This window comes from Oreochromis niloticus, linkage group LG6 (assembly GCF_001858045.2).
Source record: "Oreochromis niloticus isolate F11D_XX linkage group LG6, O_niloticus_UMD_NMBU, whole genome shotgun sequence".
Classification (NCBI taxonomy): Eukaryota; Metazoa; Chordata; class Actinopteri; order Cichliformes; family Cichlidae; genus Oreochromis; species Oreochromis niloticus.
Window position 1 is genome coordinate 9,903,514 of NC_031971.2, and position 14,630 is coordinate 9,918,143.

General features: G+C 42.2%; 1 long non-coding RNA gene and 1 pseudogene across 1 annotated transcript in view; both read right to left on the reverse strand.

The window, feature by feature from the left end:
* LOC102080661 (uncharacterized) overlaps positions 1 to 14,630 on the reverse strand; it is a 125,730-nt gene that overhangs the window by 77,226 nt on the left and 33,874 nt on the right. The window lies entirely within an intron of this gene.
* On the reverse strand, positions 912 to 5,492 carry LOC109202674 (uncharacterized protein K02A2.6-like; annotated as a pseudogene).

Sequence of the window (14,630 nt, forward strand, 5' to 3'; positions counted from 1 at the left end):
TGGTCACAGAGGTCGGGTAATACTGGCTTAATCCATTGGTGGAGAGGTTCCAGGGAGCGCCAGAAAACAAACCTAGCGTGATCTGAAGATAGACCATCCAGGAAGCAGTGCAGATCAGCTGTCGAGGAAACCGCTACGTAGTTTTTAAACCTCACTGATATGCCTGCCCGTTTTCCCCGTCTCCTGCGGTGTTTCCTATGGGGAGGAACCCACGTTGGCCGGCGAAGATCCTCGAGAATGGCCATCAGAACAGTTTGGAAGACGTCTTCTTGGAGCTGCCAGGACAGTGTATCCACAGAGGATCGAATGTTGAGGAGAGTTGGGCGATCATAAATCATCACAGAAGACGCAAACTGGAGCAAAGTTAACATAATAAATAACACCAAAAACAGAACTGGTAAGACTGGTAGACGGCGAGCAACAAACACTGGCGCCATCTTGGAGGCTTAGTCCTAAAGTAATGTCCTAAAGACACTGGACTTGCAAACAGCACTCCTTTTAATCAATTTATTGAAAACGTAAACACTTTCAAGGTTATACTGTCATGATGGGCTGTGTGGCAGGCAGGCAGGAAAGGTGGACCCCAGAGCAGGACTCAAACAGGGAGGTTGAACTCAAAGCACAGCTTTATTGCTGGAAAAAACTCCTCTCATGAATAAACTCACAAAAACAAAACTCAACTCTGAACAGAGATGCTGGAACACTACACCATAACAAACACACAGCATCTAGAGGGTACAAGGCAACAGAGAGCAAAGCAAAACACAGGGCTTATATACACAGGGGAGTAATCAGGGAAACAGGAGGAATACACAGCTGGGAGAAATTAGGCTAAGGAGACAGGGGAGAAGTAAACCTGAACACACTGACATCAGACATGAACCTTCAAAGTAAAACAGGAAACGTTATAACCTCAGGATAAAAATGCTCGGAAACTCAAGTGCCAGTTTCAGGACGTTTACTGACCACTTTGTTAAACAATCACAGCTAGTCGTGACACATACAGGAAACTGTCCCACACATAACATTCCGGCAGGGAGAACCCTGAAAACCCTCTGAAGGTTCCGGGGTGCAACGCCCCCAAACATACATTAACAACAACACTGTCTATAACACTTCCCTCCCCTTAAGCAAAAACCCACAACATAGCAATTATGCATAAGTACGAAAAGAGAGGGAGAATACAACACCCCATTATTTTAACAAGTCAGTCTATCAGGGGGCTTGTGCTGCCTCTTTGACCTTCTCAGTCCTGCTGCTGGGTTCTCCAGGCTAGGAGCCTGCTGAGCTCCTGTGGCCGGGTTCGGCTCAGGTGACTTAGATTGCTCCACCAGCCCTTCTGGTGATACTGAAGAACCAATCCCGATCTCAGGGGCTGCTGACATGACTTCCCCTTCGGGTGAACCACTCTGAGGCCCCACAATGTCCACAGCCCTGTTTCCACCATGTGCATGCGAACCACTCTGAGCCCTCTTCTCAGCTCCGTCCGTGCGGGCTCTCACATGATCCTTGTGCCTGCGAACTCGTCTGCCATCCAATAACTCCACCACAAAAGATACTGGACCCGAACTGTGGTGAATGACGCCAGGCAGCCACTGTGAGCCACCCGTAAAGTTTTTGATATACACACAGTCTCCCTGCTTGAAAACACAGCCTCTGGCATGTAGATCATGTCTCACCTTCTGCCCACTTTGTGACTGGGTGACCCTGGCTCCCACATCTGGGCGAAGAAGATCCAGATGAGATCTGGGCTTCCTCCCCATCAGCAACTCCGCTGGGGACAAGCCTGTGGTTGTATGAGGCGTGATGCGATACTGAAACAGGAAACGGCAGAGCCTCTTTTCTATTGAAAGACCTGGCATTTTTTTCAGACCGTCTTTCAGTGTCTCCACGGCGCGCTCCGCTAAGCCATTGGAGGCAGGGTGGTAGGGGCGGTGCGGATATGTCGGATCCCATTTCTCTCCATAAATTCTTGGAAAACCCCACTTGTGAACGTGGGCCCATTGTCCGTGACCACTGCCTCAGGTAATCCATGTGTTGCAAAGATTCTCCGGAGTGTGTCTGTGACGACTGGGGCTGTGATGGTTGGCGTTATGTGGGCATCCAGCCATTTTGAATGCGCATCCACCAACACCAGGAACATGTGGCCCAAAAAGGGGCCGGCAAAATCTAGATGAAGCCTGGACCATGGACGGCCAGGCCACTCCCATGGGTGGAGTGGGGCAGGTGGTGGCATTTTTTGGTTTGACTGACATTGAGAACAGGCTTTTACCTTGTCTTCCAAAGCACTGTCCATTCCCGGCCACCACACGAATGACCTTGCCAGACTTTTCATTCGAGAAATCCCTGGATGAGCCTCATGCAACACTTCAATAATCTGTGACCGACCTGGAGGCGGAACAATGACTCTGGAACCCCACAGGATGCAGCCATCTTGAACACTGAGCTCCTGCTGATGCTTGGCATACGGTTTGAGCTGATCCTGCTCCACTGTTGCTGGCCAGCCCTGTAATAGCCACTGTTTAACCTGAGATAACTCTGGATCCCGTTCAGTCCATGCTTTGATGTTTTTAGCACAGACCGGAGTGTTCGCCAGCCTGTCCAGCAAAAACACAGTTTCTGGGGGCATGTTCGACTGGTCGGGAACCTCCGAGAGGGGGAGGCGGCTAAAAGCATCTGCATTCGCATTTTCAGGTCCCGCCTTATAAACAATGCGATACTGGTATGCCGACAGTGTTAATGCCCAGCGCTGAACCCGGGCTGAAGCCATGGGTGGGATGCCTTTTGTTTCACTAAAAAGACTCAGGAGGGGCTTATGGTCTGTAACAACAGTAAATGGGCGGCCATACAGGTACTGATGAAAGCGTTTCACAGCAAAAACTATTGCTAAGCCTTCCTTCTCAAGCTGTGAATAGCCCTTTTCTGCTGCTGTGAGCGTGCGTGACGCATATCCGACCGGTTTCTCTTCCCCTTCTTCCATGCGATGTGAAAGAACAGCTCCTATGCCATACGGGGAGGCATCGCAGGACAGGACCACCTCCTTCTCCGGATCAAAATGCACCAGGAGCGGTGCCGATTGTAACAGTTCTTTCACCTGTCTGAAGGCCTTCTCCTGTGCTTGGGACCACCTCCACTGACTGTCTTTGTGCAGTAGCCCATACAGGGGAGCAAGCATGCTGGAGAGGTCAGGCAAAAACTTCCCATAATAGTTCACTAAGCCCAAGAATGATCTTAGTTCAGCTACATTCTTTGGACTCGGGGCTTCCTTTACTGCCCTCACTTTCTCTTCCAGCGGGGACAGGCCCTGAGCAGAGATGCGATGACCCAGGTATGTCACGCTAGGGGCTTGGAAAACACACTTACTGCGCTTCAAACGCAACCCTGCTTCTGAGAGCTTCTTCAACACCTGCTCAAGGTTACGCAGATGCTCCTCTTCTGTTTTACCTGTAACTAAAATGTCATCCAAGTACACAGCAACACCAGGAATGTTTTGCAGAAGATTGTCCATGGTGCGCTGAAAGATAGCCGGACTGGATGCAACGCCAAACACCAGGCGGTTGTACTTGAACAGCCCCTTGTGTGTGTTTATTGTCACATATTTTTTTGATTCCTCATCCAGCAGCAACTGCTGGTAAGCATGACTCATATCCAACTTTGTGAATGTCTGACCACCTGCCAGTGTGGCAAACAGGTCATCCACTCGAGGCAGAGGGTAGGCGTCGAGCTGAGAGGCTTGGTTTACTGTCAGTTTGTAATCACCGCATATACGCACCCCTCCGTCCTCCTTCAACACTGGTACAATCGGGGCTGCCCAGTCCGAGAACTCTATTGGCTCAATGACCCCTATCTGTTGTAGTCTCTCCAACTCTGCTTCCACCTTGGCCTTCATGGCGTATGGTACAGTGCGTGGTTTGAAAAAGCGTGGCCGGGCAAAAGGATCCACACACAGCTTCACAGTGGTGCCCCGGAGAGTGCCCAATTCATTCTTGAACGCATCAGCATACTTTCCCAGTAATTCTGCTATTACAGTTACATACCTGATTTCCCTCCAGTTCAGGCGGATTTTCTGCAGAAGGTCACGACCCAGCAGACTAGGCCCCTCCCCTTCCACCACCAGTAGTGTTGCTGCAGCTTCTTGACCCTGATAGGCTGCATGCACCTCTATGGCACCAAGCAGGGGAATGCATTCACCCGTGTACTGTCTCAGGCTTATCTCAGTCGCTTGGAGAGCTGGTGCCCCGCCCGAGTGCCACAAGCTGTGGTAGGTGGCTTGGCTGATCACGGAAGCTGAGGCCCCTGTATCCACCTCCATTTGTAGCTCCTTCCCATTTACCTGGATAGTGGCATAGATGGGCTCCGCATGGCACTTATTAAAGCCAACTAGATTAAACATGTTGAAAACACGCTCATCCTCCTCAGGCGCCATGCTCTGCAGGTGATGTGTGTTTAGTTTGTGTTTTGTCTTCCATTCCTTCTTTGATTTCTCCTTAGTGCCCCTGCATTTCTTGGCTAAGTGCCCCTTTTTCTTGCAGTTATGGCAGGTACTGTCTTTGAAAACACAGTCCTTGGCAAAGTGTGCTCCCCCACACCTGTAACACTCCAAAAGCTCCCTCGGTTTGCCCCTCACACTCTGAGATACATGATGCATCTCAGTTGAGTGCATATTGTTGTTAGCTTTCCGAATGTCTTTAGTGTTATTAGCTGCCGTTTCTATTGCCTGAGCAATTTCCAAAGCTTTCTTAAAGTCCAGTGTGGGCTCCCCTAACAACCGACGCTGCATGCCATCATCATTTATACCACATACCAACCTGTCGCGGAGCATGTCATCCAGCACGCCTCCAAACTCACAGTGCTCCGACAGCTGTCTCAGCTCCGTCACATACGCAGCCACCGAAACTCCCGGCTTGCGTGAATGAGTGTGGAATTTGAACCGCTGAACAATCACGGAGGGTTTCGGGCAGTGATGATTTTGCACCAACGTCACCAGTTCTTTGAAACTGAAGTCCCCGGGTTTCCGAGGCGTCGTCAGGTTACGTATCAACTTGTAGGTCCTCGCTCCGCACGCACTGAGAAGAACTGACCTTTTTTTTCCTTCGTCCGAAATGTCGTTTGCCAAGAAAAAGTGTTCCAGCCTCTCGACATATTCAATCCAGTCGCCGTCTCCCTCGGCGAACTCCGTGAGCGATCCGATCGTAGCCATAGATGCGAAGTGGTAGTCCGACGGCAAAATCCGTAGCAAAAACTCAAAACTGTCCGCGTTCGGCTTTTATCCTCGTCGCCAAAAAGGTGTTATAACCTCAGGATAAAAATGCTCGGAAACTCAAGTGCCAGTTTCAGGACGTTTACTGACCACTTTGTTAAACAATCACAGCTAGTCGTGACACATACAGGAAACTGTCCCACACATAACATTCCGGCAGGGAGAACCCTGAAAACCCTCTGAAGGTTCCGGGGTGCAACGCCCCCAAACATACATTAACAACAACACTGTCTATAACAGGAAACAATTTAGAAAGACTCGGACTTGACAGAGAAAGTCAAACTGAAGGAATAATATTAATAATAATCAAAAACGGCACAACTAAAGAATCAGAGCATAAATCATGATCTAGAAAAACACCAAAATATAAGAAACAGAAGAAGCTGGATCAAAATGGCCCAGAACCGTGACATATACCAATGAGAATGTATACTGTGTTACATTGTGATGATACTATATTCTCGGCATCTGAATATTCTTCCACCTCTGCTCCTGTTCAGACATTAATGAGTAAAGTCTGCTGAGTGAGGAGTTTAGATTTACCTGTGACAATCAAAAAGACTCCAGGCAGATCAGACTGTGTCCATCCTTCATGATCTTTGTTGAATCTGAATGTGTATCCTCCTGAGTCATTCTTCTTCAGGTTGTTGATGGTCAGCATGTGTTGGTTCTTCATGTTGTCCTGATACTCCACACGACCTGCAGCCTCAATCAGCTCTTCAACTTCCACTTTATCTTTTCTCCATTTTTTACTCCAACATTTAAACTCTGACTTCCTGTTATCAGGATGTGAGTATTCACTTGTGATGTTCACTGAAGATCCTTCCAGAGCACAGATTCTCCTGCTGACATAATTCACTCTCCAGCAGTTTTTATCCTGAACACCTGAAATATAGATGGAAGATTTCAAGTTGTTCGAATGATCTGTATGATAATAATAACTGACAGAATAAACATAGTTCAGTATTACTCACAAACTTCTGCAGACTGAAGATACTTTTTGCTTTTAACTGCACAAAAGACATTTGCTCCCCAAGAGTTCCAAAAATTAAGCGAATATTCAGCAATTAAATGTTTTTTCTCACTATAACTTTGTCCATTTCTGTACCACATGTAGGCAGTTTGAGAGTCACTCAGATTACACCTGGTGTTACAGGTCAGTGTGACAGACCCTGCGTTTTCCCCTTGAGTCCTCAATATGTGAACATCTTTAAAGAGATAACAAATACATTTTCCATTATTTTTTTAAAAACAATTTATAATTTTTTCTTTAAAGAAATGAATGGACAGTGTTATTAAAATAAATTAAGAGGTTTGCTTTCCGATTTGCTTGAGCAGTTTTTCTGGAAACTTCACCTCTGGGATATGTGATGGAGCACGGCTCATCTACTGATGTCTGCCTGTAAGAACACATTCTCCCTTTAGCATAGGTCACACTGAAGCAGGTCTCTGTGATGGAACCTGAAACAAAGTAATGATATTGATTGAAATTATTCACTGTATGACCCATTCTGTTTGTTTTGTAGAACAATAAACATCATGACTCACCCACAGAGACTTCAGGGGCTCTGAGAGCCTCGTAGCCTTTGGCAGCACAGGAGTATGTGACTGCTTCCTCACTGCTGAGCAGCTCTTGGTACCAGGGAGACCAGTCCTCATAGAGAAACTCTCTGTTCTTGTACCAGATGTAGGCTGCAGGCTTTTCAGTCAGAGGACAGCTGCTGCTGCACATCAGTGTTACTGTCTGTCCCTCTGTGGCAGGAATCACCTTTACCTGCAGCTCTGAGAGGATGATGGAGAACAACTTATACAATGATGTCATTTGGAATGTAATAGATGAGTAAAAATCACTGTACCTGCAACAACTTGAAGAGTAATTTCATTGAGTGAACAGTGTTGTGGACTGTCTGTAGTCTTCATACAGCAGTAAGAGTTTGCATCACTCTGTCTTAGATCATTGATGGTTAAAGTTGGGTTTTTCTCTTCAGACATGTTGTACGTTACACGTTGTCCATCCACAGAGAGCTCACTCTGAACATACTTATATCCATTAAATTGTATAGTGAACCATTTGCTGCTTGAAGTCAGATGTTGATGTGAGCAGTGCAGATCCACTGATGAACCTTTGAGAGCACAGATCCTGGTTTCTCCTCCATTAACACCTTTAACACAAACTTTCATTAATAAACAGATTTTCTTTTTTTTTTTTTTTAGTAATGAGAATATTTATTTTATTCTGTACTGTAGGAAATCAGCTGAAAACAGACTCTAATTTATAAATCATACCAATAATAATCATATCAACTTTTCTACTTTTCTCTGTCAGTATGTAGCGGTACATAATTTATCACTCATACCTGTGATGCACAAAATGAGTCCCAGAAACATGAGTTGAAAGTCTGTCAACAACATGATGGCTGTCATCCAGCTTTCAAGTAAAAGAACCTATTTTCAAATGAAATGCAGCACAGAGTGAAGGACAGCGTGGGACTAAAATGGCTCTATTATATTCAGGTGACTAGCAAATTATGCAGCTCTCAAACCAAAACCCAACTTCCTTCCTCTTTTTTTCTTTCTGTCTATGAGCTGTCTTTTTCAGTGCCTCAAAATGTAAAAGGGTGAGGGAAATTTCTAGACAAAAAATATTTTTTTTCTTATAACTGTGGTTTTATTTACTGTTATAGTTGCTCTGATTTGACCAGTAATAATTGTTTTTTATTTACTTTGTGCTTTGGAGGTGTTGATAAATATTTTTTTTACACTGTCTGCATTTAGTTTATGACAGAAACTCCTTCTTTTCTTCCGGCTGCCTCTGTGAGGAATTGCCACAGCCAAGAACAGAGACACATGATGCAGTTTTTTTTCCCGTGCTTCATAAAAACCTTATCAGTCGAAAAAACTGCCAACATGAGGTCTTTGAAATTTTAATTTCTGATAGTAACAGTCTTAAATGTTTTTTACAGTCAAGGCAAATCAAAAGCAAAGCACATTTATTTTAATTAATTTATAGTATTATTTTTTTTATTTTGACGTACACGTTGTGAAACGTCTTTAAATTGAAATGCTTAAAAATAACCTCCTCTACTTGTTTCTTCTGTGTATTACATTCTAAAGTGTGAAAACCACTGACGGATAGAAAGGTGTTAAAGTGAACCATGAGGTCCAGTCTAGTGCAGCAGCTGGGGGTGGGGTGGTTTCAATTATTCACTTTCAGTGTTGCTTTGCTGCTTTTTAACCAACCACAGTCTATGATATATAGGGCCATGTCACATGAGACATTAGAGTTCCTTACCAACCCCTACACAGTAAAAAGGTGGAATATGGCAATTACTAGGATCAGCTTAAATTCAAATTCATGACTTCTTCTGGAATCACTAAGTACAAGGCTGCTGTGTTACTCAGCAGCTACATTTAAATGCATCATTTAACTTAACATTTATTTCACTGCTGACATAAAAACTGTAAGTACTGAATGTTTAGAAAAATCAGATTAAAAAAAAAAGAAAATATTAAAAGTTTTCTGACTTTACAGATACGTTTCAAATGTTTCCAACTACCTTATACATTTAAATTCTGAACTGAGTCATATGTTTTTTATTTCAGTGTCTTGCCTGCTATTCAAGAGCCTAAACCAGCAGTCACTATAGACACCACAATCTACACAGCTGCAAACTGTACCACACAGTATCATTGTAAAGTACCCAGTTTAGTGTCAAAAAGATTTTAGAATATGAACCATTCAGATGACGTCAACAACACATCATGTAAATATCCAATATCATATTTAAAACGTTAAATGAATTGTGAGATTGAAATGAATGAAAATGATTCCATATATTGGATATATTTTAATATTAATTTATTCATAACAGAACATAGAAAACATTTGCAGCAAATACACTGACAGATTTCATAATTAATTAAGTTATAAAATACAGTATTAGCTCATTTGAATTTGATGCCAGCAAAACATTTTAAAATGGACTGGAGTGACAAAAGGCTGAAAAAGAAAATGATAATTGAAAAAACTCTTTGCAACTAATTATGTTAACTGGGATAGGCTCCAGACTCCAGGAAGAGAATGGATGGATGGATGGATGGATGGATGGATACAGGCTTGTAACCAGTGATCCATGCCATTCTTGAACTGGGATGTTAACCTGAACATGTCAGCTTCACTACTGAACTTTTCAAGGAGCTGATGCAGTTTGGTTATCTCAGAATATATTTGAATCAACCTTTATATCAACACCCCCTTCTGTTCTGTACTATACATGTTATTGTAAATGACCAGAAATTGATTCTTAGACTTCAGCAGAACAAGTGAAAATTCTGTTAACAATTACTTGACATAGGTCCAACACAGGTATCAGAAACCTGTGGTGGTTTCAACAATGAACATGCAGATAAATTCCCTAAGAGCTACACATAAATACAAACTAAAAAGCTCAAGTGTGTCTACTTTTCAGCTCATTTCACTTCTGTTTTATGTTCCAATAAAGAGTGTGAAAACCACAGGCAGTTACACCAGAGTGTGAGAACACAACGGACACATTAGCTAGGTGCCTCTGCTACCATACTGATGTTTTTCCTGTCACTAAACCACTCACGAAAATGGACATTTTAATCACTATGGCAACAAACTTTTCTTTTGTAGTCAGGAGGTGGCTGATGGTGGAGGCTGTATTGTTCTTATTGAAGATCACTCTGCTATACTGATCATCATCCTGCTCTGCTGTTTCTGGTCTTCAGGGTCAACTTAGTGATTTATGAGAAACAAAAGCCTGATGACTTAGAAACTATGATTCTTACATAGCACGCAGTGTCTAATCTGACCTGTGACCTCTCCTTTAATGTCAGGCCAAAGAGATAATAATGCTATAGAGCTACTACAGAGCTATTTAAAATGGTTTCTTATTGCCTTTGTTTGTATTGGCAACATTTATAAAATGATATGAGATATGGGAATTCTAAATATCACCTTAGTTTGTATCTAAACATCATTTCACATTTGATCTTTGACCTCACTTTTACATTTCACACAGTCCATTTCCCATCTGCTATGTTCCCAAATGCTTTATATCTTTAAAGTAAATATTGTCAGGTGAAAGAGAATAAGCTGCATGGATGTATATACTGTAATATAATATTATATAATAAGCTCAGTAATTCATGTCCAGTTAATTACAAATCAATACCTCTTATTATTATTCTCATTATCTACTCTTTCATAATGTTTGTACAATCAAAGCAAATGTCTGTCATGCTACCTTCATCTGTTTTTTACTACACTATTAACTTTTTAAAGTATATTTAAAAAGAACAAAGAAAACAAAACGAATATACACAAAATACAATACTATTGCCTTAAAAGTAAATACTGCTGCCCCTGAAAACGGGGGAAAGAATCATGAGACTTATTGTTAGTTGCTTCTCTCTTGACTTAGTTTAATGCAATGAGGAGAGACCACGAAAGCCCCCTAGTGGAGAATGGAGCCACTACCAATCAATCCCAGAAAAGGCTTACTAGCTGATTAGTAATGTGTAGATCGTAGTTCTCTTGAATAAAATGACACAAACATTATGCAACATAAATTTTTTAACCATCAACTTATATGAATTAGTATTAACTTTATACCTTTTTACTTTCATTTCTGGACCCTTTTTTATTGTCAATGTCACAGTACCAGTTCTGTGACTCAGTGTTTTGTGTATTTTAGTTCTATTCTTTGATTATTGTATGTGTTTCCTGTTTTATTTTGTGGGAGTCTGTTGTGTCTTTATCATTGTGTTTAGGTTTACTTCACCAATAATGTCTTTAGGTTTATTGTCAGCTGTTCCTCATGTTTTTCCACACCCCTAATTACACCTAGCGTGTATTTAGTCCGTCTGTTTCCGTTCACTATTTTGTTTGTTATTTTGGCCATGACCACCCTGACGTTTGCTACCTTTTGAGTTCAATAAAACACCCTGTTGTTGTAAAAAGGTAATCCTGTGGCCACATTAGTTTGTGATCACTGCAAGAACACATAGAAAACCACAAGACTGAATTTGATCAATAACCACATTGATCAAAAAGTTATCAGAGTTGCAAGAATGAGAACAGACACACAAAGTGGCTTGCGTTTTTGTTTTTGTTTTTTGTGGCGCACACAAAAAAGTCTGACAGTGAACAGTTGCATTTGTTTCAGGATGATTTCCAAATCTGCAAATCTTTTTTTTTTGTATTGTATCTTCCAGTTTGTAAAAAGCACTGATAAATACACCAGCTATAAAAAAACTGCTATGATACTAAAGTTTCTCCATTCACTCAGCCTATCAGGTTTCTTTAAATCACTATGACTCTCTAATAGCAGGCAGTGGCTCCATGGTGATCAGAGATCAAAGAACACACACACACACACACACACACACACACACACACACACACACACACACACACACAAATTTAAAAGTATAAATTAAACAATGTGTTGACATGTTAGACAGAAATGAACAAAACACATTCAAAGGTGTGACACAAATGCAGATTCTCTCTGCAACCAGTAGCATCTACTCTTTATCAGTACTAGCTTTGCTTCAGTTGTGTTCTAAATAAAACAATAAGAAATGAACTATGTTTAAATTATGGTCTGAAACTTTTTTTCCAGCACCTCTAGGTCAGGGACCGGGGCCAGTCCAGAGTACCCAGATTTCTTTGAACCTCATAATGACCATGTCCTGGAAGATGCCCCAACTGGTGACTCAACTGCCCTGCTGAGGGACTTTATCAGTCATGTGGAAAATAACAGTGTGATTTAGGGGGCTGTAACTGAGAGCATGGTGTCCCTACAGAAGACTTGGAGGTAGCCTGGGTGAAGAAGGTCTGTGCGTATTTGGTTAGAGTACTGGGACCTAGAAAAGTGGAAGAAAATGGAGGGACTGTAGTCTTATAAATGGATCCCTAAAAAACATTAACTGAAAATCTAGTTTGCTAAATGTAAATGTATTGTTACTAACTTTTAATGATTTATCAGTTATTTATAAGACTGCTCATATGATGACAAGCATACCCTGGAGTGTGTTTTGATCCTGCACTTTAAAATTTACCTCTTTTATATCATGTATTGAAAAATGGAATGACCACAGCTGGAAAGATAATTGAATTGAATTGAATTGAAAGTCTTTATTGTCATTATACATATAGTATAACGAGATTAGAAACGGCTCTATAAAAGTGCACAGGTGCTTATAGCACATTATAAAAGTTATATAATAATTTAACTATACACTTACTATAAATATAAATACACAGTACAGTACTGACAGAGACAGACAGGCAGATAATTGATGATATTTCAGTGCAGATTACTTTTTGTACAAGTTTGAGTTGAGTATGGTGATGGCTTTGGGGAAGAAGCTATCCCTGAGTCTGTTTGTTCTGGCCCTTATGGATCTAAAGCACCTGCCAGAGGGCAGTAGGTTGAAAAGATGGTAGCCGGGGTGGGTAGTGTCCTTTAAAATGTTTCTGGCCCTACTAAGACAATGGGAGTTGTAGACAGCAGACAAGGAGGGCAGGGGGCAGCCGATGATTTTTTGTGCTGTGTTTACCACCCTCTGCAGTCTCTTCTTGTCTGCCTCCGTGCAGCTGGCATGCCACACTGTCACTGCATTGGTCAGCAGGCTCTCGATGGTGGATATGTAGAAGGTCACCAGCAGCAGGGTGTTTAGTTGCTCCTTCCTGAGCACCCTTAGGAAGTGTAGTCGCTGCTGGGCTTTCTTGACTAGGGCCGTGGTGTTAGCTGACCAGGAGAGGTCTGCAGAGATGTGGACGCCAAGGAATTTGAAGGACTCCACTCGCTCTACACATTCTCCGTTTATGTGCAGGGGGGCAGGGGCAGTTCTGTTCCGCCTGAAGTCCAGGATGAGTTCCTTGGTCTTGGTGATGTTAAGTGCCATGTTGTTTGATGCACACCATTCTCCCAGTCTCAGGACCTCATCTCTGTAAGCCGCCTCATTTCCCCCTGTGATCAGCCCCATCACTGTTGTGTCATCAGGATATTTGACAATGATGTTCTCTGGGTGGGCGGGACTGCAGTCATATGTGTAGATGGAGTAGAGTAGTGAGCTTAGTACACATCCCTGGGGAGAGCCGGTGCTGAGAGTGCGAGGGGAAGAGAGGTGAGGACCCAGTTTCACCCGCTGGGGTCTGTTGACCAGGAAGTCCTTTATCCAAGAGCAGGTGGATGGCGGGAGCCCCAGGTTGGCTAACTTGGTGTTCAAAATGTCTGGTATTATTGTGTTAAAGGCAGAGCTGAAGTCAATGAAGAGCATTCTGACATAGCTCCCCTGTTTTATTTTAACCCTAACCTTAACCTGTTCACTTTCTTTATACCTCTCAGTTGTTGGAGACTGCCTAGAATTCCTATTTTTCCTGGATATGAATAAAGAGGAAAATAAGTGATTTCAGATCAGACATTTAATATATTGCTTTGAACCAAACAGGGTGTTGCTTACTTGATGTTGTGCTGTTATGATGTAGTCACAAATTTAAGATTTTTTCCTGATATGAGCTGATATCTTTGTTGGTTTTCACAGCACAGGAGTAGCTTCCTGCATTCTCCCTGCTGACTGGGTCTAGGATCAGATGTTTGTTCTGGTTCTCTCTCGGGGTCAGAGGTCGACTGTTGAAGTACCAAATGTAGTTTGTGTTGTCAGTCAGAGGACAGCTGGTACTGCAGATCAGTGTGACTCTCTGACCCTCTGTCACCACTGCAGAAGGACTCATCTTCACTCTCAGCTCTGAAAGAGGAACATAAATCATAAAAATCAGATTGTATAGCACATCTCCTCTGTGGCTTACAGATTGAATATGAATTTTAAATGAGGCTTGACTACAAAGTCTTTATTTTTCCTGTTTAGTGGTGAAAAGTATTTATTAAAGCAATATATTTGAGTACAAATTCAAGGTACTTAGTAGTACACAATATGTTTCGGACTTATTACATTTTACTATGATTTTCATATTGGGACTTTCATTTATGTAAATTAAGCTGTAAAACAATTGTTTTGGAATATGAGAAATATCCATTATTAATAATAGTGAACACAGTTTAATTTACAGTTGAGTATTCAGAGAAATACAATTCTGAAAGGACAAGAAAGCTACAAATGATGAATATGATTCACTGCACTTCAGCCTAAAATACCCTGCAGTCTGAACAAACAGGGTTCAACACTGATTAACTCTCGAACACCCACAGCTACAAGTTGCTAAATATGCAGTTTTTTAATTTAAACACATTTTGGCAAAAACATGTAAAAAAAACAAACTTTCAAGGTTTGACATGCAGAGAATGTGAACTGTGTTAGAATATAATAAACCCTAATA